General features: G+C 39.3%; 2 pseudogenes; one reads left to right on the forward strand and one right to left on the reverse strand.

The window, feature by feature from the left end:
- LOC129395223 (X antigen family member 5-like) overlaps positions 1–25,588 on the forward strand; it is a 38,138-nt pseudogene that overhangs the window by 5,441 nt on the left and 7,109 nt on the right.
- Positions 1,109–24,548, reverse strand: LOC100976269 (X antigen family member 5-like; annotated as a pseudogene).

Genomic DNA, 25,588 nt, shown 5'->3' on the forward strand with positions numbered 1-25,588 from the left:
GCATGGTGTCTCAAGCCAGCCTGGGGAACATAGGGAGACCACCATATTAAAGAAATTTAAAAAAACAGCCAGGCGTGGTGGAGCATGCCTGTAGTCTCAGCTACTTTGGAGGCTGAGGTGGAAGCATCACTTGAGCCTAGGAGTGAGCCATGATTGCTCTACTGCACCACGGGCTGAGAAAGAGAGTGGGACCCCATTTCAAACAAAACAAAAATAAGAGAAAGTGTTTCAGGGCCAGCTGGGGTCTGTGGTGAAGCTTCATTTCAAAAGTCAATCACTGCTATTGGACATTGATGCTCAGGATGTTTCCTTGGTAGTCATAGTTCTGAGATCCCAGGACTGATGTCCTTCTCGGCAAGGACAGCCCTCTCCAGGCTGGGGCACAGGAGGAAGGTGCCAGGCTAGGTTGCCAAGCTACCATGGATAGCTGTCTGCTGTAGAATCACAGATGAGAACAGGAAAAGAACAGCTGAAAGGAGGAGAAGGGAGACAACTTCTGCAGTTGAGGAGCAGGTGCCTGTTAGTGAAGGGAAGACATTGGCCCTAAGTCCTGACATTGCTCTAGGCTCCCATGGAAGGACATGATGGTGCCAAGCAGAATCCAAGGCTGGTGGGAGGAGCAGAATAGCTGGGAACACCTCCCACCTATGCGTTCAATGGTCCCTGAGAGGAGCCCATGCCATTTTGGAATCTGAAAGGTTATTTTTTGACATTCCCTCCATTCACCGCCCATGAAGAGAAGGGATTTGAGATAAATTGAGGCCTTCAGGGAGAAAGGCCAGATGGAGTTGTGAGGCCTTCTCAAAAGTCTGTCTGCCCCACCCTTATGGTGAGTCTCACTGCGCTCATCTTGTCCTGTGTTCCTCTTTGCTCTGATGTCGATCTCCTCAACCTCATGTCTGTCCTGGGAAGAGTAGGTATATTGCAGACAGTCTTGCTACCTAAGCGATTTAATAAGGTTTCTGAAAGTTCCCAAGGCTGAGCAGTAAATCCCAAGATCCTAGGACACCACTGTGGCCACGCTACATGAGATTCGCCAGGTGTGAATCGTGGAATCTTCATTTTAAAGGATCCTGGCTTGCAAACTTAATGGAAACTTGTCTGAGAACTAGTAGCGGAGCAGAATAATCTGCTTTCCCAGCAAGACAGCTTCTTTCTCCTTTGTGAAGGTATAGAAGGGACAGGTTTGGTGTGTTCTCTGATGTACAAATCCAAGACCTTCAGGTGAGGAGACCGACACTGACGTGCTGCCTGTTATGGTAATGACACACTCAGGGCACCATCTCCAAATGATACCCAGGCCGATCCTTTCAAGTCTCCATCTCTTAACTATTTCCGAAGAAATCGAATGTCTCTTGCCTGTGCAGTCTCATGCTATGAAATCCTAACTATTTTGCAATAGCCTTTGGACCTTACTCTTGATTCCACAAATATGCAGCACAGTAGAGTTTTACATGATGTCTCTGACCTGTGGCTCCAGCACTCACTGCTGGGTGACACTGAGAAAGTTACTTAACATCTCTGTGATTCCTTTCTCCATTAGTACCACTGAAATACTACTAGTAATTGCATCTACTTCTTGGGGCAGTTTAGATCACTGACTGTGTGAAGACATGCACAGTTGTCAGGACTGTCCCTGGCACATTGTCAGTTTCCAATGATTTCTAGCTGTTACTGTTTTGCTGTTTATATTGTTGTTGTTCCCACATTTCCCTGGAGCGTGTTCCAGAGATACAACGTCACGACTACCTTTGACCCCTTCGATGATCTTTTGATTATCACTTTATTTCCTCAGGGACTCAAGGACTGAGTCTGTGGGGCAGGGCGAGGCCATATTTTTAAGAGCATAATGAATATTCAGCTCTCCTTACAGGGTATTGTGGAGCCTAAATGTAATGCTGGGATTTCATCATCATGAGCTTGTACGAAAAATTCGAATGGAAATTTTTCTAGGAAATCGGAACACTAATGACCTCTTCATGTGATTTGTATAATGCTTGGAAAAGTAACTAGTGACTGGATAGGGATAGCACATAAGGATATAAATATTTAAAAGATTATGAATTTTCTATTTCTTAGTTTCTGCTTTTTGTATCCTATCTGTCTTTGTTTTACACGATGCCACAGGTTCTCTTACATTTTCTTCTAGAAGTGTCAAAACATTAGCTTTTACATTAAGTTCTATAATGCATTTTGAGGTAACTTTTTTTATATCGTGTGAGATAAAGGTTGAGGTTCACTTATTTGCTTGTCAATGTCCAATTATTCCACCATCATTCTCTGAATACAACATCCTTTCCCACTAAATTATCTTGGCACCTTATGGAAAAAATCAATTTAACGTGACTATATAGGTCTAGCTTTGGCCCCTTATTTCTTTTCATATGCTGATATCACACTGTCCTAATTACCACAGTTATGAAATATGTCTTGAAAACAGGTACTGAGTCCTCCAATAATTTTGTTCTTTATAAAATTGTTAGACTATTCTAGTCCCTTTGCTTTTCCATATAGATTTTAAGGCCAGCTTATCAGTTTGTAGAAACAAAAGGCTTCAAGGATTTTGATTGTGTTTACATTGAATGTATAGTTCATTTGGGAGTAACTAACTTATTCACAATCTTGAGTGTTGCAATCCATTAACGTGGTATACCTTTCCATTAATTTCAGCCTGCTTTAATATTTCACAGCAATGTTTTTTAGGCTTCTGAGTATAGTTTGTGTGCATATTTTGTTAAATTTTACCAGTAAATATTTCATGGATTTTTGCTGCTATATTAAGTGGTAATGATTTTCAATTTTCAATTATTTGTTGATGATATTTAAAAATCACATTGACTTTTGCATACTTATCTTGTACCATATTACTTTGCTAAACTCACATATGTATATATATTCAAGTCATGGGATGAATCTCATTTGGCCATGATGTTGTATATTTTTAATACATTCTTAGTTCTGAACTGCTATTATTATAGCATAGATATATATCTATGCTTTTATGAACATGAGTTATATTAGTCTGTCATGTTATTTTCTCATAATGTTTGTATGGTTTTGATATAAGGCTGATGTGGGCTCTGTAAAATGCTTTGAAAAGTGTGATCTCTTTCAATTATCAGAAAGGGTTTGTGTAGAATTGATACTATTTCTTCCACAAATGTTTGCAGAATTAACCAGTGAAATCACCAGAAACATGAATTTTATTTGAGAAAAAAATTTTGTTTCATTTCTTTGTTGGTTTTAGTGAATTCAATTTCTTTAATTGGTATAAACACTATATATGTCATCTATTTCTTTGGGGGGAATGAGGTTTGCTAGCTAGTGTCCTTCAAGGAATCTTCCCACTCCATTTAAAAAATAATATTTTGGATAGTGCTTTTCACCATGTTCCCTATCATATATTTAATATCTGAATGATTTGTATTGATGTGCCCTCTGGCGCTACTGATATCTGTGATTTGTATTCTCTCTCCATTTCTCTCATCAGTCTGTCTAAAGGTTTATTAATTTGACTGTTCCTCCCAAACAAGCGACTTCTGGCTTCACTGATTTTTTTAATAGATTTTTTCATTTCTATTTAATTTATTTCTATTCATGTCTTTATTAATTTTTCCTTCTTGTTGTTTTGGGTATAATTTGATTTTATTTTTCCAGTTTCATATTTTATTTATTTGTTTAGGTTTTTTTTTTTTTCATAGACAGTCTGGCACTGTCACCTAGACTGGAGTGCAGTGGCACGACCTTAGCTCACTGCAACCTCCACCTACTGGGCTCAAGCGATTCTCCTGCCTCAGCCACTATGCCCAGCTAATTTTTTTTTTTTTTTTTTTGAGACAGAGTCTCGCTCCTTCACCCAGGCTGGAGTGCAATGGCACGATCTTGGCTCACTGCAACCTCTGCCTCCTCAGTTCAAGCGATTTTGCTGCCTCAACCACTTGAGTAGCTGGGATTACAGGCGCGTGCCCCCACACCCAGCTAATTTTTGTATTTTTAGTAGAGCCAGGGTTTCACCATGTTGGTCAGGCTGGTCTTGAACTCCTGACCTTGTGATCTGCCTACCTTGGCCTACCAAAGTACTGGGATTACAGGCGTGAGCCACCATGCCTGGTCAACTGTTTTTCTAGTTTCTTAATGTGGAAGCTTAGGTAATTGACTTGAGACATTTCTTCCTTTCTGATATAAGTATTGAATGCTATAAATTTCCCTCTGTGCACTGCTTTACTGTGTTATCTTGCATTTTTTGATAGGCTGTGTTTTCATTTTCAAATTTTCTCTACAATTTATTCTTTCATCCCTGCGTTACTTAAAAGTGTCATTTAATTTCCAATATTTCAGGGATTCCATATATCTTTCTACAACTAATTTCTATTTCAATTCTTTTGTGGTCACAAAACATGTTTTGTAAGATTTCATTCCTTTAGAATTTGTTGAGATTTGTTTTTTGGCCCACAATAAGGTCTATCTCGGTGAACATTCCATGTGCACTTGTGAAGAATGTATATTCTGTTGTTGTTCTATAAATAACAATTAGGCCGAGTTGGTTGATACCATTGTTCAAGCCTTCTGCGCATATATATATATATATATATATATATATCTGATTTTCTTGTACACTGTTTCTACCAATTGCTGAGAGAAATGTTGAAATCTCCTACTATAAGTGCAGATGTGTTTGTATCTTCTTTCTCATGTATGGGTGTTCCCCTCATGTATCTTGAATATAATATAATATATAATTAAATACACCTAATGTATTTAATTATTTTTTCAGATGCAGGGTGTTACTGTGTTGCTCAGGCTGCTTTCAAACACATGGGCTCAAGTGATTTTCCCATTTTGGCCAATTTTTATACATGCTTTGATTAATCACTTCCTTATCTGGTTCTGGGTTTTCAACCATGTGTACAATGAATTTAACTACTTCTGTAGACTCAATCAATTCACACCTCTACCCTTTTTTTTAGGTTGTGTTATTACACATTTAAATCTCTCGACTGGTAACTAATTTCCCTGAATACCTATAAGGTGATCGTGGGCTCAGCAGTCAGTGTGATTTCAACGTTGGCTCACAACAGCTTGGAAAGCCTGCATGGGAAGTATTGCTTGAGGAAAAGTGGAGAGTTTCCAGGAACAGTTTTGAAAAACAAAGACAACCGATGTCACCCTTCCCTCCCTTGCCTCTCCTCATGTGCCAGGTTTTCTGTTTCCTCCAGCTGATAGAAAATCAGCATGAAGTATTCTGTGATGAAAAGTTTTTATCCCTTTAATCATCCCGTTTCTTCCTCCAAACCTTTTATTCTTTCTGGAAGGGTGGTATGCAGAAGGAACAAAAGCATTTTCAGAAAAACACATTATAATATAAATTTAGTGAAAAGATTCATCATGTTTAAGAAATGGTCAGGATGAAATCCTGAATTTATAAAAATTGTAAAAATCAGTTTACATAACCTCCATCCCTTTTGTCTCTCACTTATCCAGTGAGAAGTGTAGAAAAGATGAATTCCTTATTTGTGGCTGCTGCGTTGAGTAGTCAAACTGCTGGCCACCTTCCATCAATATCATATATCCAGATGTAATAGCCACAAAATGCAAGGCCTGTTTAAAACTTTCCCTGATTTCATCCATCTCATTGAAATTTCCATCAAACTCCTAGCAGTAAATTCAGCATTCAAAGAGTTACAAGTACTGTGGCTAAGAGAGATCCTGGCTTAAATGTTGGGAGGGGGCTGTAGCAGTGGGTGCCCAGCTGAAGACAAGGCTGGAATGTGTCTTCACAACCCCCCCACCCTTTTTCAGACAGGATTTCTCTCTGTTGCCCAGGCTGGAGTACACTGGAGGACTCACAACTCACCACGACATGAAACTCCTGAGCTAAAGTGATCCTCCTGCCTTACCTTCCTGAATAGATGGGACTACAGGCATGTGTCACCATGCCCAGCTAATTTTTTAAATTGTGTAGAGCAAGAGTCTCACTATGCTGTCCAGGCTGGTCTTGAACTCCTGGCCTCAAGTGATTCTCCTGCCTCAGCCTCCAATAATGCTGGAATTCCTGGTGTGAGCCAGTGCATGCAGCCACTTTTACCCGACTTTTAAAATCTAAGGCTTAAGGGTTTTCTGAGGCTTTGCTCCAAACCAGGAAGCTGATAATTTTCCTCCCACTTGGATGAAAGAGCAATTCAAATGTTCAGGATTTTTGGCCTGTGCAAAGCTCTTTGGCAATTATTGAGTCCTTTGTCTACCTGCCTGCAGGAGAAAACAAAAATTAACGTTAGCATGAGGCTGCACCTTTCCCCCATATATTATCTGGAGCAGAACAGTGGTTAAGGGATCCAGGGATCCAGCTCTCTTGCAGTTGGAGGGACTATTGTTAAATGCTGTGAGTACATGTATTTTTCATAATAGACAACAGCTTCGGCTGCTGCTTCATATTATGGGTAAATCCATGGTCTCCCAGGCATGACAGCTTCATCATGTCTACCCCTTCACTCTTCCTTTATTCAAACAAGGCTTTCACCATATTGTATGCAGTTCCTAATGTGACATTAACTGATTTATCCAAAGATACTTTTCAGGGTATTTCCAGGAGCCTATTAGGCATCCAGACCGTAGTTTGAAGCCAAAACATTAAAAGCAAGTTTACAGAAAAAGTACACATTATTTGTAAATTCCTTTAGTTTCTTAGGTATTTTGTGTGGTGCTGATATTTTGAGTAAAACTATGCACATGTTCGGACCTTGGACTATCTTTTGGTTTCCTTGCAGGACTAGAAAGCAGGGTGTGTTTTTAAAATGTTTTTAATGCATATGCTTGGATGTTTATCGTCGAAGTCTCTACAGAGGTCTACCTCAATGTAAGCAAAAGGGTGACTCTTAGACTTCTTGTTTTTGTCCACTGTATAAAACTAAAATTTTGGTGTCCTTCCCATATCTTTAATTTCATCTGAATATAATTCTCCTAGTAATGTTCCCAACTTTTATGTTTCTATTATAGGAGAAAAGCAACCACAGTTTTAAATGAAGACAAGCTGAAACAACACAAACTGGTTTTATATTAGAGATATTTGAATTAAAAATATTTCAATAAAGTTTTGCAACTTTCACCAAAAAAGTCTTGCACATCTTTTGTTCATTTTATTCCCAGGTATTTGATACTATTGAAAACTGTGGCTTGATGTGGTAGCTCAAGCCTCTAATCCCAGCACTTTGGGATGCTGAGGCAGGAGGATTGATTGAGCACAGGAGATGAGACCAACCTGGCCAACAGAAAGAGACCCCCTTTTTTAAAAAATAAAAGAATAAATGCATGAATGTATGCATATATGTATGTAGCTGTAGTCCCAGCTAATCTGGAGGTTAAGGTGGGACCTCATGGGCCCCCAAGAGGTCCAGGATGTGGTTAAATTATTTTGGAATGGAGACTCAATTTCAAAAAAAATTAAAAATCATTTTTGAAATTTTGTATTGTGATTGAGCTGGTATGCACAGGTGTGATATTGTGAAACACGTATTTGGTTCTAGACCCTGCTTCCAGGCATACAACGCCTACAATTTTTAGAATCTCCACAAAGTGGTGTCTTTTTGTATGCTAGTGAATTGACTGATGGCTAGCAGCACCTAGGTAGCTCTAGGATGGGGAAGAAAAGAGTTGGGCCTTTCAGCCCCACCCACAACCTTCAGGGAAGGGACAAGGGCTGAAGGTTAAGTTGATCACAAATGGCGGGCCAACAGTTTAATCAATGACACCTACATAATGAAAACCGAAAAGGACATGGTTCAGAGAGCTTCCGTCTAGCTGAACACATGGAGGGCAGCTTGCGCATAGAGGGCATGGAAGCTCCCTGCCCCTTCCCCCGTACCTCACCTTATGTGTCTCCTCATCTGCTTCCTTTGTTACGATATCCAATTTGCCACAAAATATGTAAGAAGTTCCTAGGCTGTAGAACTGGATGGAAGAATTAGGGCTTAGGTAGAAGAAAGGGGAAAGCAACCAGGGCAACTTGCTGAAGCAAGATGACTTGGGTCCTACCTACACTCTCTCTTTAGAGGCTATGACATGAATTAGCCATGGGTTTCCATCCTGCCTCCCACACACTGGCCTTGAGATGGTGGGCAAGATACTTGCAATGTTTGGGACCATTTCCTCATTTCTAAAGTAGAAATTACAATAGTTACACTAATTACTTGCTATGAAGAATCAATGAAATAACATACCAAGTAGGCATTGCTTTGCAGATAAATTTGGTTTACTAGATTTCCTTGTTTCCTTTAAGATTTCAAACTTTTTCCTTCCATATTTCTTTAAAACTACATCTCTTGTATGTGATATCTGCTTTTGAATTTCAAGTAGGAATGTCAAGTTACCTTTTAAAATGCATTTGACTTCACAAAATTATTTGATTTCAATGAATATGTTAATGAATTAGCAGTGTAGCTGGTGTCAGACACGGGATCGATTCTAAAGTGGATTTCTAAAAAACTGAGGTGTGACAAGGCCAAACCTAAGTCAATTGTCCGTGCAGAAAACTTGTTTGCTGTGTGCGATGCCATGAAGAATAAATCAATATTCTGGGCATGCAATGCCACACAACTCAATACAGTAGTGTGTCAAGTGCTCAAGCAGTCCCTAAGCAGCCCTGGCCACAAGGATCACCACTGCAGTTGTTAGTTTGCCATGTAACATATTCATAGATTTGGTCAATAAGGAGATAATGAGCCCAAATGGATCCAAGTAGTTGATTGTTTGCAGACACAACAAAAGCAAGAGCAGCATTGTGTAGGCACCGTGTCCCTAGTCCCATAATACAACACTGAATAGTAGGTACTCAGTGACAGACAGCACAGATGGTGGGTCTCTCTGCCTGTAAGGAGCTCACAGCCATACCCTAAAGCAGTGAGCAGTTTTATAACAAGTTAGGATAACAGCTGTACCCTAAGTTGTGGAAAAGGCCTGTGGTTTTCTGAAACTAGAGCAATGGATGAAAATGGACTCCAATGAAGTGAAGTTGTATAAGTTCATGAAGTTTTGCTGTGAAGGGCAGCAGATAAATGTGTTAGTGGCTACAGAAGGACATGGGGGAATAAGGTGAGTTCCTCCTTAGCTTGGGGAATAATCTAGTAGAGAGGGAGCCGTTGATGGTTCAGAGGCAGAAATGATCATTGCAGGATCAAAGCCCTTGGGAAAGTGGAAGTTATGTGATCCTGAGCTGAGGGGAGGGGCTGGCTTCAGTCAGGAGCAATTGCATGCAGAAGGGCCACAGAGAATGCCAGAACAGCACAGGTAGACTGGGTTTGGGAAGCTCTAAGAGTTCCCAGCAGATTGCTTCTGTCTTCTGAATGAATCATTAGGAGAGGTCATTCAAATGGAGGAGGGTTCCTGGCATTTTGTGAGAGTATTGTAGTAGTGGAAGTAGGAAGAGCATGAAAGGGAGAAAATTCTCTCGGGGTCATGGACTTAAGGTAAAATAGTTCAGAAGGTTTTGAAGTTTTCGTATCACTGCTCAGTTGCTCAGATACAGGCATCATTATGCGGTCATTAAATTAGTAGGAGGAGCAGTAGTGCTAGTTCATAAAATAGATATGATAATGCTCACCTCCTGAGGGGCACTAAAAGAATTTTTATTCATTTGTTAGGGCTGCCATCAATAACTACCACCGACTGGGTGGCTTAAACAACAGAAATGTATTTTCTCACAATTCTGGAGGCTACATGTCTGAGATCAAGGTGTCAGCAGAGTTGGTTTCTTCTAAGGCGTCCTTCCTTGCCTTGTAGTCAGCTGTTTTCTCCCTGTGTCTGCCTTAGTCCTCCCTCTGTACGTGTGTCTGTGTCCTCATTTCCTCTTCTTATAAGGGCACTGGGCAAATTGCCTTAGGGCCCAGTCTAATGACCTAATTTATCTTAATTACCTCTTTAAAGACCCCACCTATGTCACATACAGTTACATTCTTAGGCACTAGGGGTTAAGACTTCACCATATGAATTTTGAGCAGACACAATTCAGCCCATAATAGTATTGCTGTTAGCTTTATCTCAATACCGTTTTTAATTTCTGAGACAGGGTCTCATTCTGTTGCCCAGGTTGGAGCGCAGTGATGTTAATGTGGGTCACTGCAGCCTGCAACTCCCGGGCTTCAGGGATCCTGCCATGTCACCCTCCCTATTAGCTGGTAGTACAGGCATGTGACAGCACACCAGGCTAACGGTTTAATTTTTTTTTTTTTTTTGACATGGGACATCCCACTATTTTTCCAAGGCTGGTCTGGAACTCCTGTGCTCAAGTGATCCTTCTGCCTCGGCCTCCCAAAGTGCTGGGATTACAAGCATGAACCAACAAGCCCAGCCTTATTTTAATACTATCTTCACTACTATTGTCACTATCATTTATTTTATTCTTACAATTACGTGGAAAGGTAGGAAGTAGTCACTGAAGCTCACAAAGTTCATCTATTGCTGAACCTCACCAGGAAAGGAAGTACTAGTCAAACAGACAAAACTCATGTGTTTTCAAGTGGAGTGTAACTGAGAAAGTCAGATTTGTTAGATTTCTTATCATGAATTTATTTGTTATTGTTAAATTTTACATGCTCAGCATCAGTAAAGAAAAGAGTAATGAAAAATCATTAAGCCCAGAGATAAATCCACACACTTACGCTCTATTGATTTTTGACAAAGATGCCAAGCACAGACAGTGAGGGGAGGGCAGCCTTCAATAAATGGTATTGGGGAAATTGTACATCCACACGCAGATGAATGAAATTTGACCCTCATCTCTCACCATATACAAATCATAAACAGAGGGAGGCTGGTATGTTGCTTCATCTGGGAACTTATAAAGATTTATTGACTGCTTTGGAAAATTACATCACTGCAGGGCATTCCATTCCTGGATTCTGCTCTGACACAACAGTCCAATATCAGTTTACTTTGTCGTTGTGCATGCCTGGGGGAAAGAATGATGGGAATCCAACTTCCCTACCAACATGACCTTTTCCAGGATCAGCTTCACTGTATTCCTTGTTTTTAAAAAATTAAGTGTTTTCTACTTTGATGGAGAAAATTTTAATCTCAATTTTGCCTTATTTTTCATTCTAAAATTACTAGATTGCATAATTATTTCCATAGCTTTGTACTTTGAATTGTTTTAGTACTAATTTTTTATTTTATTGTGTTATTTATTCTTCTTGTTACTTATGTAGTGCTTTAAATTTATTTTTCATTTCAAGGGTTTTTTTGTCTGTGTGAAGAATATCAACTCTACATATTATATAAAGACTAATTTTTCTGTATATATATTGTTCGAAGGTTGTTGACTTACTATTTTTTCTTTTTTAAAACCTGTTTAATTAACAACTATTATATGTATTTATGGTGTACAATGTGATGTTTTGATATATGTATACAACTTAGTTGTATACATATATACAACTTTTATCAGTTATAAAAGGTACTGGATAGAAGTGCAACACATTGTTTACCTCAGACTGGAGAAATTGTGGTTGTTAGTGTTTATTCTGCTATTCCATATTTTACAAGTTTCTATAAAAAGCATCTACTACTTTTTTAATCAGAAAAGAAATATTATTTTACATCAGGAAAATCAATATTAAATTCCCTCAGACAGAATATACTATCACAAATCTTTGATAAAATAAATAGCAGTGTGCTATCTTGAATACATTTTCTTGGCCTATTAGCTGGGGTTCTCTAGAGGGTCAGAACTAATAAGAGATATATATATATATAGCTCCTATATATATGTGTGTGTATATATATATCTCCTATATATGTGTGTGCGTATATATGTACACACACATATGTATCCACATATATACATATATATACATATATATATATGAGTTTATTAAGTATTAACTCACAAGATCACAAGGTCCCGCAATAGGCCATCTGCAAGTGGAGGAGCAAGTAAAGCCAGTCTGAGTCCCAAAACTGAAGAACTTGGAGTCCAATGTTCAAGGGCAGGAAGATTCCAGCATGAGAGAAAGGTGTAGGCTGGGAGGCTAGACTGCTCTAGCCTTTTCACATTTTTCTGCCTGCTTTATATTCTAGCCGCACTGACAACTGATTAGGTGGTACCCACCCAGATTAAGGGTGGGTCTGCCTTTCCCAGCCCACTTACTCAAATGTTAATCTCCTTTGGCAACACCCTCACAGACACACCCAGGATCAATAATTTTCATCCTTCAATCCAATCAAGTTGACACTCACTATTAAGGTCACACTTGGTTATGTCAATTTTCCTTTTTAGGTATCATTTAGGGGTGGAGGATAGAGAGGACCTTAGTTTCCATTTTTCTTGGTTAAAGTTAATGAATGCTGCTTTCTGTGAAAGAAAGAAGGCTACAATATTTGCTGTAATAGTATTTCACGACATCAATACCATCTTTATCTTTATTTCTTTCATCATTACAGCAAAGGGAAATAATCATGGTGCTCAGTCATCAGACAAGAAGCAAAAGTCCATCAATGTGAATGCCCGAGGATATCTTTGCTTCTTAGAGTAGCCGTTTAACAGTCTGTCATCTGTAAATTTGCCTTAGCCTCTTCCAAATATTTCCTCATCTATCATCATTTAGGGGTTCAGAAAGTGGCTATTTTCGTATTTTTTTTTGTCCAAAACTTACTTAGGTTGGCTCCTTTACTAACTCCCAATCTTCTCCACTATAATGACTCTGGAACCAGTCCCTTTGCTGTGAAAGCAGCATCAACAACATTGATTCTTCTACCTCAGACCCACTGGATAACATAATTAATGAAATTTTTAAAGTTAAAATTGGAATGAAAACACTATAGAATTAGCAATGGCTAAATTATGTAACTCCAAGCAGTTAACAATTAAGAGAAACTTTGTCCCTCAAAAAGTGAACATTACTTTCTTCTTTTTGATTTTTCTCAGAATTTTTTCTGAACTGAAAATGTAACAAATTCATAAAGGCCAAACACAGGCAAATTTTCTATTTTTTAATTTTTAATTTTTATGAGTACATAGTAAGGTGTATATATTTATGGGGTATATGAGATATTTTGAAACAGGCATACAATGCATAATAATCACATCAGGGCAAATGAGGAATCTATCCCCTCGTGTACTTTGATTTTTAATCCAAAATGTTAATTCTGCCTTTAAGTTTTTTTCTTTTTTTAGCATCCATTTTTTTTTTAAGACCGTCTCACTCTACTGCCTGGGCTGGAGTTCAGTGGCGCAATCAGCTCACTGAAACATCTGCCTCCCACGCTCAAGTAACTCTCCTGCCTCAGCCTCCTGAGTAGCTGGGATTACAGGCACTTGCCTCCAGTCCTGGATAATTTTTGTATTTTTAGTAGAGACGAGGTTTCACCATTTTGGCCAGGCTGATCTCGAACTCTTGACCTCAAGTGGTCTGCCTGCCTCGGCCTCCCAAAGTGCTGGGATTACAGGTGTGAGCCACCGTGCCCAGCCAGCATCCATCTTTTTAATGACTATTTTAGTCTTAAAAACAATAAATTTCTCCAGACACAATTCCTTTGAAAAAAATTATGACATTAAATTGAATTATGCAATTTAAAAAATTATAATGACAAATTGACATGTCTCTGGGCTGGGTTTGATGGTTCACACTTGTTTTTGTTTTGTTTTGTTTTGATGGTTCACACTGGTAATCCCAGTTCCCATGGGAGGTCGAGGTAGGAGGATCACTTGTGCCCAGGAGCTCAAGGCTACAGTGAAGTAGCAACACACCACTGCAGTGCAGCCTATGTGACAAAGCCAGACCCTGTCTCAAAAACAAAGAAAGAAAAACTTTAATTAATTTATGTGTGTCCTTAACCAAATTGCATATCCTTTGAGGGAAGAGGCTATTGAGCATCGTTTTGCCTCCCCGTAACTTCTAACACCTAAACTTATAATGATGGATCAATTCTCCAAAGGAAAGAATATAGAGCAAAGCTAAGGAATACATGAAAACTGACAGAGAGAAGCAAGGACAACAAAATTGAGGAATATAAATCCGGAAAGAGAACTGAAGTATTATGGCATCCCCAAAATAGACATGTGACCCAAAGGAACAGAATAGAGAGCCCAGAAGTAAATCCATGCACTTACGATCAATTGGTTTTTGACAGAGGTGCCAAGAACACACAGTAAGGGAAGGGCAGCCTTCAATAAATTGTATTTGGAAAATGATATATCCACATGCAGAGGACTGAAATTCCATCCTCATCTCTCACCATATACAAAAGTCAACTTAAAATGAATTAACATTGTATAATGTAAGACCTGAATCTATGAAACTACTAGAAGAAAACATAGGGAGAAAGCTCCATGACGCTGGTCTGGGCAATGAGTTTTTGGATATAATCCCCAAAGTGCAGGGAACAAAAGCAAAAGTAAACGAATGAGATTATCTCAAACTCAGAAACTTCTGCAGAGCAAAGGAAACAATCAACAGTGTGCAAAGACAACCTATGGAATGAGAGAATACATTTGCAAACCATACATCTGAGAAGGGGTGAAGACCTAAAATATATAAGGAACTCAACAGTAAGAAAACAAATAATCTGATTAAAACCTGAGCAAAAAGCCCGGCACAGTGGCTCACACCTGTACTCCCACCACTTTGGGAGGCCAGGTCAGAGGATTGCTTGAGGCCAGGAGTTTGAGACCAGTCCTGGCAACATAGTGAGACCTTGATTCTACAAAAAAATAAAAATAAATTAGCTGGGGTAACAAGGCAGCCATGGGAACTGATACCAAGGGTGGCTAGTCTCTCTGAGGGGAGATGAGACACACAAACTGCATCACCTCTGGCAGAGCACATGTGGAAGAAGTGACAGTCATAAGAGGGGATAAGAAGGAAGTAATTGAAAATGTAACAAATTCATAAAGGCCAAACACAGGCAATTGGGAGAGCTGGAATCCCAGAAAGTCTCAGACACAAGTGGAATCCACATTCACTTGCCAGCTTTTTCCTGCACACCACCATCTGGCATTCATGAGGAAGACTGGAGGAATCCATGGAGGCCTGGGGGCATCTTCGTTGGCAAGAAACTCTGATTGCTTCAAAAACCTTGTCCCTTTTAAAAAAAAATCATTGTGTATATTTGAGGTTTACAACATGATGGTATGGGTTACATAAAGATAGTAATGTGGCTAATGTAGTGAAGGAAATTAACCTATTATATCATCTCACAGTGACTTCTGTGTGACAAGAACAGCTAAAATCTACTTATTTAACCAAAGTGCCTAATATAATAGCAACAATCCTCATGTTGTACCTTAGCTCTCTAGACTTGTTCATCCTACATATCTGCTACTTTGTATCCTTGGACCTTCATCTCCCCATTTCCTCCCCTATCCTCCCCTGTCCCTGATCACCACCAATTTATTCTCTATCTCCCTATTGCTTGCTCTTTCTTCTATCTCCCTATTGCTTGCCCTTTCTTTCTTTCTTTTTCTCTCTTTCTTTCTTCTTCCTTCCTTTCCTTCTTTCTTTCTTTCCTTCTTTCTTTCCTTTTTTCCCTTTCTCATTCTCTTTCTCCCCCCACCTTTCTTTCTGATTCCACACATAAGTGAGATCATACAGTACTTTTCTTTCTATACATGTGCCATGTTGGTGTGCTGCACCCATTAACTCGTCATTTAGCATTAGGTATATCTCCTAATGCTATCCCTCCCCGCTCCCCCGACCCCACAACAGTCGCCAGTGTGTGATATTCCCCTTCCTGTGTCCATGTGTTCTCATTGTTCAATTCCCACCTATGAGTAAGAACATGCGATATTTGGTTTTTTGTCCTTGTGATAGTTTGCTGAGAATGATGGTTTCCAGCTTCATCTATGTCCCTACAAAGGACATGAACTCTTCATTTTTTATGGCTGCATAGTATTCCATGGTGTATATTTGCCACATTTTCTTAATCCAGTCTATCATTGTTGGACATTTGGGTTGGTTCCAAGTCTTTGCTATTATGAATAGTGCCGCAATAAACATATGTGTGCGTGTGTCTTTGTAGCAGCATAATTTACAATCCTTTGGGTATATACCCAGTAATGGGATGGGTGGGTCAAATGGTATTTCTAGTTCTAGATCCCTGAGGAATCGCCACACTGACTTCCACAACTGTTGAACCAGTTTCCAGTCCCACCAACAGTGTAAAAGTGTTCCTATTGCTCCACATCCTCTCCAGCACCTGTTGTTTCCTGACTTTTTAATGATCGCCATTCTAACTGGTGTGAGATGGTATCTCATAGTGGTTTTGATTTGCATTTCTCTGATGGCCAGTGATGATGAGCATTTTTTCATGTGTTTTTTTGCTGCATAAATGTCTTCTTTTGAGAAGTGTCTGTTCATATCCTTTGCCCACTTGTTGATGGGGTTGTTTGTTTTTTTCCTGTAAATTTGTTTGAGTTCATTGTAGATTCTGGATATTAGCCCTTTGTCAGATGAGTAGACTGCAAAAATTTTCTCCCATTCTGTAGGTTGCCTGTTCACTCTGATGGTGGTTTCTTTTGCTGTGCAGAAGCTCTTGAGTTTAATTAGATCCCATTTGTCAATTTTGGCTTTTTTTGCCATTGCTTTTGGTGTTTTAGACATGAAGTCCTTGCCCATGCCTGTGTCCTGAATGGTATTGCCTAGGTTTTCTTCCAGGGTTTTTATGTTTTTAGGTCTAACATGTAAGTCTTTAATCCATCTTGAATTAATTTTTGTATAAGGTGTAAGGAAGGGATCCAGTTTCAGCTTTCTACATATGGCTAGCCAGTTTTCCCAGCACCATTTATTAAATAGGGAATCCTTTCCCCATTGCTTGTTTTTGTCAGGTTTGTCAAAGATCAGATAGTTGTAGATATGTGGCATTATTTCTGATGGCTCTGTTCTGTTCCATTGGTCTATATCTCTCTTTTGGTACCAGTACCATGTTGTTTTGGTTGCTGTAGTCTTGTACTATAGTTTGAAGTCAGGTAGTGGGATGCCTCCAGCTTTGTTCTTTTGGCTTAGGATTGACTTGGCAATGCGGGCTCCTTTTTGGTTCCATATGAACTTTAAAGTAGTTTTTTCCAATTCTGTGAAGAAAATCATTGGTAGCTTGATGGGGATGGCATTGAATCTCTAAATTACCTTGGGCAGTATGGCCATTTTCATGACATTGATTCTTCCTACCCATGAGCATGGAATGTTCTTCCATTTGTTTGTATCCTCTTTTATTTCATTGAGCAGTGGTTTGTAGTTCTCCTTGAAGAGGTCCTTCACGTCCCTTGTAAGTTGGATTCCTAGGTATTTTATTCTCTTTGAAGCAACTGTGAATAGGAGTTCACTCATGATTTGGCTCTCTGTTTGTCTGTTGTTGGTGTATAAGAATGCTTGTGATGTTTGCACATTGATTTTGTATCTTGAGACTGCTGAAGTTGCTTATCAGCTTAAGGAGATTTTGGGCTGAGACGATGGGGTTTTCTAGATATACAATCATGTCATCTGCCAACAGGGACAATTTGACTTCCTCTTTTCCTAATTGAATACCCTTTATGTCTTTCTCCCGCCTGATTGCCCTGGCCAGAACTTCCAACACTATGTTGAATAGGAGTGGTGAGAGAAGGCATCCCTGTCTTGTGCCAGTTTTCAAAGGGAATGCTTCCAGTTTTTGTCCATTCAGTATGATATTGGCTGTGGGTTTGTCATTTGGCACTTTTTACTGAACAGTGGATAGGCCTTTTAAGCAGTTCTTAGAATCAATAATAAAGTTATGTTCAACTTTTATCTTCCCAGGCAAGAGATTCTTGTAGTAATAATGTTATGTTAATGAAGCCAGTGGAATAGTAAACTCTTGTTCATATAGGCAGTAAGCTGTGTGTGTGGTTTCAGTTCTCATTACTTACTTTTAGATAACTTATGAGCGTGGTAGGTCATATAGGAAAGGGAAGGAGAGGAAGGGGGCCTTGAATAGCTAGTTGCTTTTTGTTAGTAAATGAGGACATATGTGTGTGTGTGTGTGTGTGTGTGTACATATATCCTATTCATACATAATAATTGTACATATTTACAGGGTACAGTGTGATATTTTGATACACATACACAACTTGTAATGATCAAATCAGGATAATCAGCATATCCACCACCTCAAACATTTAGCATTTCTTCGTGTTGGAAACGTTCAAAATCCTCTTTTATAGCTATTTGAAAATATACAATAGATTATTGTTAACTATAGTCACCCTACAGTGCTGTATAGACCACTAGAGATTATTCCTCCTATTTAGTCTTAATTTTGTATCCATTAACTAAACTCTACCTGTTCATCTCCCACCCTTCCCAGACTCTACTATTCTCTATTCTACTCTCTACATCTATGAAATAAAAGCTTTTAGCTTCCACATATCAATGAGAATATTCAGTATTTATCTTTCTGTGTCTGGCTTATTTCACTTAATGTCCTCCAGGCTCACACATCTGAAGCCCATACATGTTGCCTCAAATGATGGGATTTCATTCTTTTATATGACTGAATAGTATTCCATTATGTATACATACACCACTGTAAATTAGATTGTATTTTGTTTACTTATTTCTTTTTTATTGATACATTGTTGTACATATTTATGGGGTACATGTGACACTTTGATACATGTATGCAAAGGATAATGGTTAAATCAGGGTATTTAGGATATCCATCACCTCAAACATTTATCATTTATTTGTGCTGGGAACATTTCAAATCTTCCCTTCTAGCCATTTTGAAATATATGATAATTTATTGTTACCATTAGTCACCCTACTGTGCTATCAAATAGAAGTTATTCCTTTTACTTAATTGTATGTACCCATTAACCAACTTCTCTTCATCCCACCCACCCCCTGTTCCCAGCCTCTGGTCACCAAAATTCTACTCCATTAGATCAAAATTTTTAGCTCCCACATATGACAGACAACATGTCTCGAACTCCTGAGTTAAAGCGATCCTCCTGCCTCTGCTTTCCAAAGTGTTGAGATTATACATGTGAACCACCGATAACAGCCTCTGTTTTCTTTTAAGATGTACATTAAACTCACATTTGTGAGTTTTCTCCTTCATTCAGAAGAGGAACACTGACTCTTTCATCTGCCCCTTGGAGGTAAATTTTTCTTTTTAAATAAACTATGACTCCATTGAAATTCTTATTTCAACCAAGTTTGAATGAGAAGCACTGTCTCATTTAAATTATCAGGGCTATATTATGCGAAGATTTAGAAGATTTGAAGCTCCTCCAACCCCAAATCAACTGAACCTTACTTGGTGACCTGAACCCTCACCTCTCTTCTGATTAGGCTATTTCTGCTTTGGTTGAAGATGTTCATGGATCCTGCAAGGAAAACTCAATTTCCCTGATGTCTTGACATTTCCTATAATCACCAAACCTGTAACTATAGTGGATCCTACTCAGGATAAATGTGGTTTTAAGTTTATATCCTGTCGTAGGTTATTATATAAAAAAAAAACTACAGGGATTTGCTAATTATATCTCCATTGTCTAGGTAATATACTTGGGAGAGGAAAAAAAGCATTGCTTCTCTTGTTTTTTGAGTGCTGGCCTTCCTCCCTCTGGCTCCCCTTGAGCAAGGGATGAAGCCATTTCTGGGGTTTGGCAAGTTAGCCTTATGGGCAGGGCATGTGGCTATTTGTTCATGGGATGTGACACTCCAGTAGGGTTGATTTTAGCTGGAGTCTGGGAAGACCATTTTATAAGGGAGTCTCTGTTGCAGATTCAGTTTTAAGGAGAGCTTCTTCCACTGTGCAGGGCATAACAGGGTAATTGGCTCTACCCCAGTAAGGGCTTTAGTTTTAATTAAATGGTTATATAAGTTTTAAGGTATCACGATCATGATTGATATTAAAACGTGAAAGAGTTATACATCATATCCAGTATGGCAAAAAAAAAAAAATGGAGAGGGAAAGAAAACTGAGAGTAAGGCATCTGGAAAAGCTAAATATTTGCTTCTAAAAGTAACTGTTTTGAGGGACGAACAGCAAATTTCACAAGCTCATGCACAGTCTTTGTGATGTTCAGATATTCAGGTATTAAAGGTATATGTTAAATAATGTAGGTGTTCCTAGTATGTGAACCATTTCATCCATACTCTGAAAATATTAGTGTTCAAGAATGTATTCCCTTTCAATCATGCCTTATATTCAATATCTGTGTCTTGTTCATATTCCGTGTTGTGCTTTTTCCATTTTCCTCAAGAATGTTTAAGCTACTGGATGCTCTCTTCCTAGATATTTCACAAAAGAACGATCTATTAAATTTATTACATTTGGATTACTTTTCCTTTGGTTAATGATTCGTACCTTTCATTTACTGCCTGTTTCCTTTTCCCTTAAGTTTCTCTTGTGACTCTTTTTTTTATTTCTAAGTATTATTTTCTTGTATCATGTAATTTGCTGTCTATTTTAATAGGATACGCATATAATGCTATGACTGTCCTAAGAACACAATTCAGGCTTGTTCAATAGGCTCCTGGAAATCGTCTGTAAACTATCCTTTAATGTAAATAGTCGAATGGAATGGTTCAGCAGTGTGGAGTAAAAACATTTAGATAATTTCTTCCCTATACGTGCAGTGCTTCCTTTAAATTCAGAAGTTCTTCTAATTAAGTCAGCAATTTGGAAAACATGTATGAAAAATACTTATGTGGACTACTCAGGACTTAGTACATTATAGACTTTGAACTCTAAATCATATCATCTGATGACTCAAGGCAGAAGCCTGTAATATAACCTCTGATATGGTTAGAGGTTACCATATATGTCTTCAATCTAATTACACACAGTAGCTCATGAAGACTGACAGGAGGACAGGGAGCACGCTTAGCACAGGCATCTTCCAACCACCTTGAGCATGACTGACCTACATGCATGCTCCCTACTTCATGGGTCACAAAAACCTGACTGTCTCTATCGATTTTATTACTCAGTCATTCAAGGCTTCACTGCGGGAAGACTTTAAAATGTAATCATTGGGTCTGGCGCAGGAGGAGGTTCACCCCTGTAATCACTCCCAACATTTTGGGAGGCCGAGACGAGTGGGTCACTTGAGGTCAGGAGTTCGAGCCCAGCCTGGCCAACATGGTGAAACCTCGTCTCTACTAAAAATAAAAAAATTGGTTGGCATGGTGGCAGGCACCTGTAATCCCAAATACACGGGAGGCTGAGGCATGAGAATCACTTGAACCCGGGAGGCAGAAGTTGCTGTGAACCGAGATCGGAACACTGCACTCCATCCTGGGCGACAGAGTGAGACCCCATCTGAAAAAAAAATGCAATCATTGTTTAAGAGCCTGAGAGAATTCAGGATTTGACAAAATCCAAGAACACTCATGAAGGTCTCCATACAGGAAAACAAGCATCAAGCAGAGTGCCTTCTCATTTTCTTAGGAGCAATGAAGTCTCAACTCAGATATTTTAATTGGACTAAAGCTGATTGTTATGATAAACAAATCATGAAAATCAGAATATCTGTGTATTCTCTCCAACAGAACCATAGCATGCAGAAATCAGCACTGAAATGGATTTTAATCTATTTGATGTGCATTCACTACTTTCAATAAAAGCAAAAATGGGTGTAGGATTGATGTGATTTGTCCAGAATCTCACAAATCGTGTTGGAGCTGGTACTAGAATCTCCTTCAGAGATCAGTATATTTCATACAAAGTGGTATTACAAATGCATTATATATTTGTGAGAAACAGAAATTACAAAGTAATCTGAAAATTGTTAGCTGTTGGTTATACTTAGAAGTAACAAAATGCTTTCCTATTTGATGGTTCAATATGGCTTTCACCCAATTTGTGTCTGTATCTGATAGTGTTTCGGCTTTGCAGTCAGGCTTCTGGGGTCTGAACCACCTTACAAATAAAGTCTGCATTTGAATTCTGTTTTTAAAGGGACAGTAATATTCTCTCTTTTTATTATGAAAAGTGTAATATTGTGGAATACAGAAAGCACATAATTTTGAATCTTAATGGATAACATACCTCCTTCTGGCATTTTAAATTGCTCTGACTTTGTCAGAATCTTCCCCTGGACATCAGGACCATCTCCGCATTCATCCCCAGTCTTTGACTGAGACAGCTCCTGGAGATCAGCTTCCAGGTCAGGCACTAAAAAATACCAAGGAAATCGATTGGAGCAGCCAGACAAGAATGACAAATAAGGAAATGATCCTATTCTTTTCCTCAGTGTTGTGCAATAAAAGCCTGTAGGCTACTGTGGTAATAAATGTGATGCAAAGATGTCCCCGTTTGTTTTCCTGTATTATGATATCTTATTTTTAATGACAATCTGAGGATAAGTCTCAGCACACCTGCATTTCCCATACTTTACCATTGTGTATTATAAACACACAGCTACCTAGGAAACCTGAAGATGGCCTCGTGGATAGCATTTTAATCATAACTTAAATGTAATTTTCTGAAGGATTAGATCAATGTATTGGTGAGCCTATGACAAATCCTATAGTCCTGACACTCATCTCCTGTTGAGGTATCTTGAAAATGTTGGGGTTAACCTTAATTAAAGTAATTCTTAGGTTGAAAGGCCCTATATGTGACTTTCCATACATGAATGTCATTAAGAAAAAAGTACGGAATATAACAGCAAAATCACTGTCTAACAGTGAGAGTATGGGAACTGAAGTGCAAAGAAATTAATGGGCATTGTTGACAGTCATATTCTGGAAACCCCTTAACAGGGAATTGCTAAAATAATCCATGGCCCAAATTCTGTCTCTGATTAGTTTGAAAATGCTATCTGCTGAGGAAACAGTTTCTGTTTCATGATAATCTTATCGTACTTGAAGTTTTCTAATTATAAAAGTATTAGAACAACTTTTAAAAGCCCCTTCAAAATCCTACAAACACAGTTACCTGTATGCCATTGTCCTGAATTATCCAGCTTTTACTAAACATATGGTCAAAAATATAAATCAAAGGAAACAGTGGCTGTCATTCATTGGCCTCTTTTCTGGAGTTGCTATCTTGCTTCACTGAACTGCGTTTTGCCCTGAGCCAATACCAAATTACCTTATAGTACAGACACATTTAAGTATTAAGCATTTTTAAGCAAAATCATTCACATTTTCTAAAACAGAAGGCGGGAAGAATGCAAACCTTGAAACAAAATATGAATTCCTTCTCCATGAGTCGTGTTCTTGGTAAGTCTCAACCTCTGATTCTCAGTTTTCTTATTTATTTATTTATTTTTATTTTTATTTTTTGAGACGGAGTCTCGCTGTGTCACCGAGGTTGGAGTGCAGTGGTGCAATCTTGGCTCACTGCAACCAATGCCACTCGGGCTCAAGCAACTCTTCTGCTGCAGCCTGCTTAGCAGCTGGGATTTTGAGTGTGTGCCACCATGCCGAGCTAATTTTTGTATTTTTCGTAGAGACAGGGTTTCACTATGTTGGCCAGGCTGGTCTCGAACCCCTGACCTCAAGTTATCCACCCGCCTTGGCCTCCCAAAGCACAGGGATTACAGGCATGAGCCACCACACCGGGCCTCAGTTTTATTTATAAAATGAGGTTAACATCCCTTTGCAAATGGGCTTTATTCAGGGTATTATAAGGTAGGGCGACTTGGCACTCCACATGCTATTAAAGGGTGCTTACAACACTGTGAACACCATGGCTGAGAAGATCTCACTGCAACATCCTAAGAATATCAAGTTAAACTAGTGAAATAATGTACATTTTTATACAACCAATTAAATGGTTTCATCTGATTTAGGAAGGACTGTATTTTCAAGCCCACAAAATGCATCTCGAAGAAAAACAGAAGATTAATCATATCCAGGGACTGCAGGAAGCTGCAAACTATACCCATCACGTTTCCAGCCAACCCTCAGCAAATGTTTGAGATCCTTTCCTAGTGTTTTCTTTCCTCCTCTTACTGGTCATGGCATAAGGCATGATGCACACATAGGCCTCCTCCCCCCATAGACATTCTTTCTTTCCCTTCCCACCACCTTGAATCTCAGCTGCACCCTGATCTTCTTCTGTCTTCTGACCAGGTGTAGGATCCCAACTTTAAGCTGGTGGTTCTTCTTGTTGAGGCTCTGGCACACTGGGCTCCTGGGAAAAGAGGGTTTTGTGTGTGCGCATGCAAACAAAAAATTTTTCTTATCAATGCATGTCAATAATACGAATATACAGATTACATAGATACTTCTGATCATATGCATGTTTAAAGACATGCTGCAACACTAGCTATGTGCTAGTGTAATGAGCTATGAATAAGCATGAGGAGGAAATCACTAGTCAAATCTGGGGAACACAAATTCCCACATCCAGGCAAAACCAGTATGTAGTCCTCTTGGGTTACTGTTTCCTTCATGAGATGCCGCAATGGTTTTTTGTCAACATGGCAGACCTTTATCAGTGCATCTATACTAGTTCAACAACGCTATCACACAAAAAAAATTCTGCTAATAGAAAACATCAAATGTTAAGTCACTCACAAGCATAGGCCCAATCAGCTGAGCAAGTCGTAAACATCGTCTTGGTCTATATCATCTTCCTCGCCAACTCATATTTCAGTCTGCAAACAGAATAGTGTGCACTTTGGGAGGCCGAGGTGGGTGGATCACCTGAGGTCAGGAGTTCGAGGCCAGCTTGGCCAAAATGGTGAAACATCGTCTCTACTAACAATACAAAAACTTAGCTGGGCATGGTGTGGGTACTTGTAATCCCAGCTAATCAGGAGGCTGAGGCAGGAGAATCGATACAACCCAGGGGCAAAGGTTGCAGCCAGCCGAGATCACGCCATTGCACTCCAGCCTGGGCAACAAGAGCAAGACTCCCTCTCAAAAAAACCAAACCAAACCATAGCAAATCAAAACAAAACAAAAATCAGAATACTGATTGGAAAAATGGGGTACATGTGCAGGATGTGCAGCCATCAGATGGCTAGATTGTACTGTTTCACACTGTATTAGTTAGGGATCTGTAGAAGGACAGAACTGATGGATAGATGTGTATGTGAAGCAGGGTTTGTTAAGGAGTATTAACTTACACAATCACAAGGCGAAGTCCCAAAATAGGCTGTCTGCAAGCTGAGGAGCAAGAAAGGCAGTTTGAGTTCCAAAACCTCAAACGTATTGAAGCCAGCATTGCAGGCTTTAGTCTGTGGCTGAAGGCCCGAGAGCCCCTAGCAGATCACTGGTGTAAATTCAAGAGTCCAAAAGCAGAAGAACCTGGAGTCTGATGTTCGAAGACAGGAAGCATGCAGCACGGGAGAAGTTGGAGGCTGGAAGACTCAGCAAGTCTAGTTTTCCATGTTCTTCTGCTTAGTTTATTCTAGTGGCGCTGGCAACTGATTAGATGGTGCCCACCCAGATTGAGGGTGGGTCTACCTCTCCCAGTCCGCTGGCTCAAATGTTAATCTCCTTTGGCAACAACCTCTCAGACACACCCAGAAACATTACTTTGCACCCTTTGATCCAATCAAGTTGACACTTAATATTAAACATCACCTGCAGACCTGGACTTTAATGATTCCTGAGTGGCCTCACTCCAGCTTCAAAGGGCAGGCTTGAATTTCTTGCCAAATTTGAACTTCCCACTGCCATTC

The sequence above is a fragment of the Pan paniscus genome, chromosome X, assembly GCF_029289425.2.
Source record: "Pan paniscus chromosome X, NHGRI_mPanPan1-v2.0_pri, whole genome shotgun sequence".
NCBI lineage: Eukaryota > Metazoa > Chordata > Mammalia > Primates > Hominidae > Pan > Pan paniscus.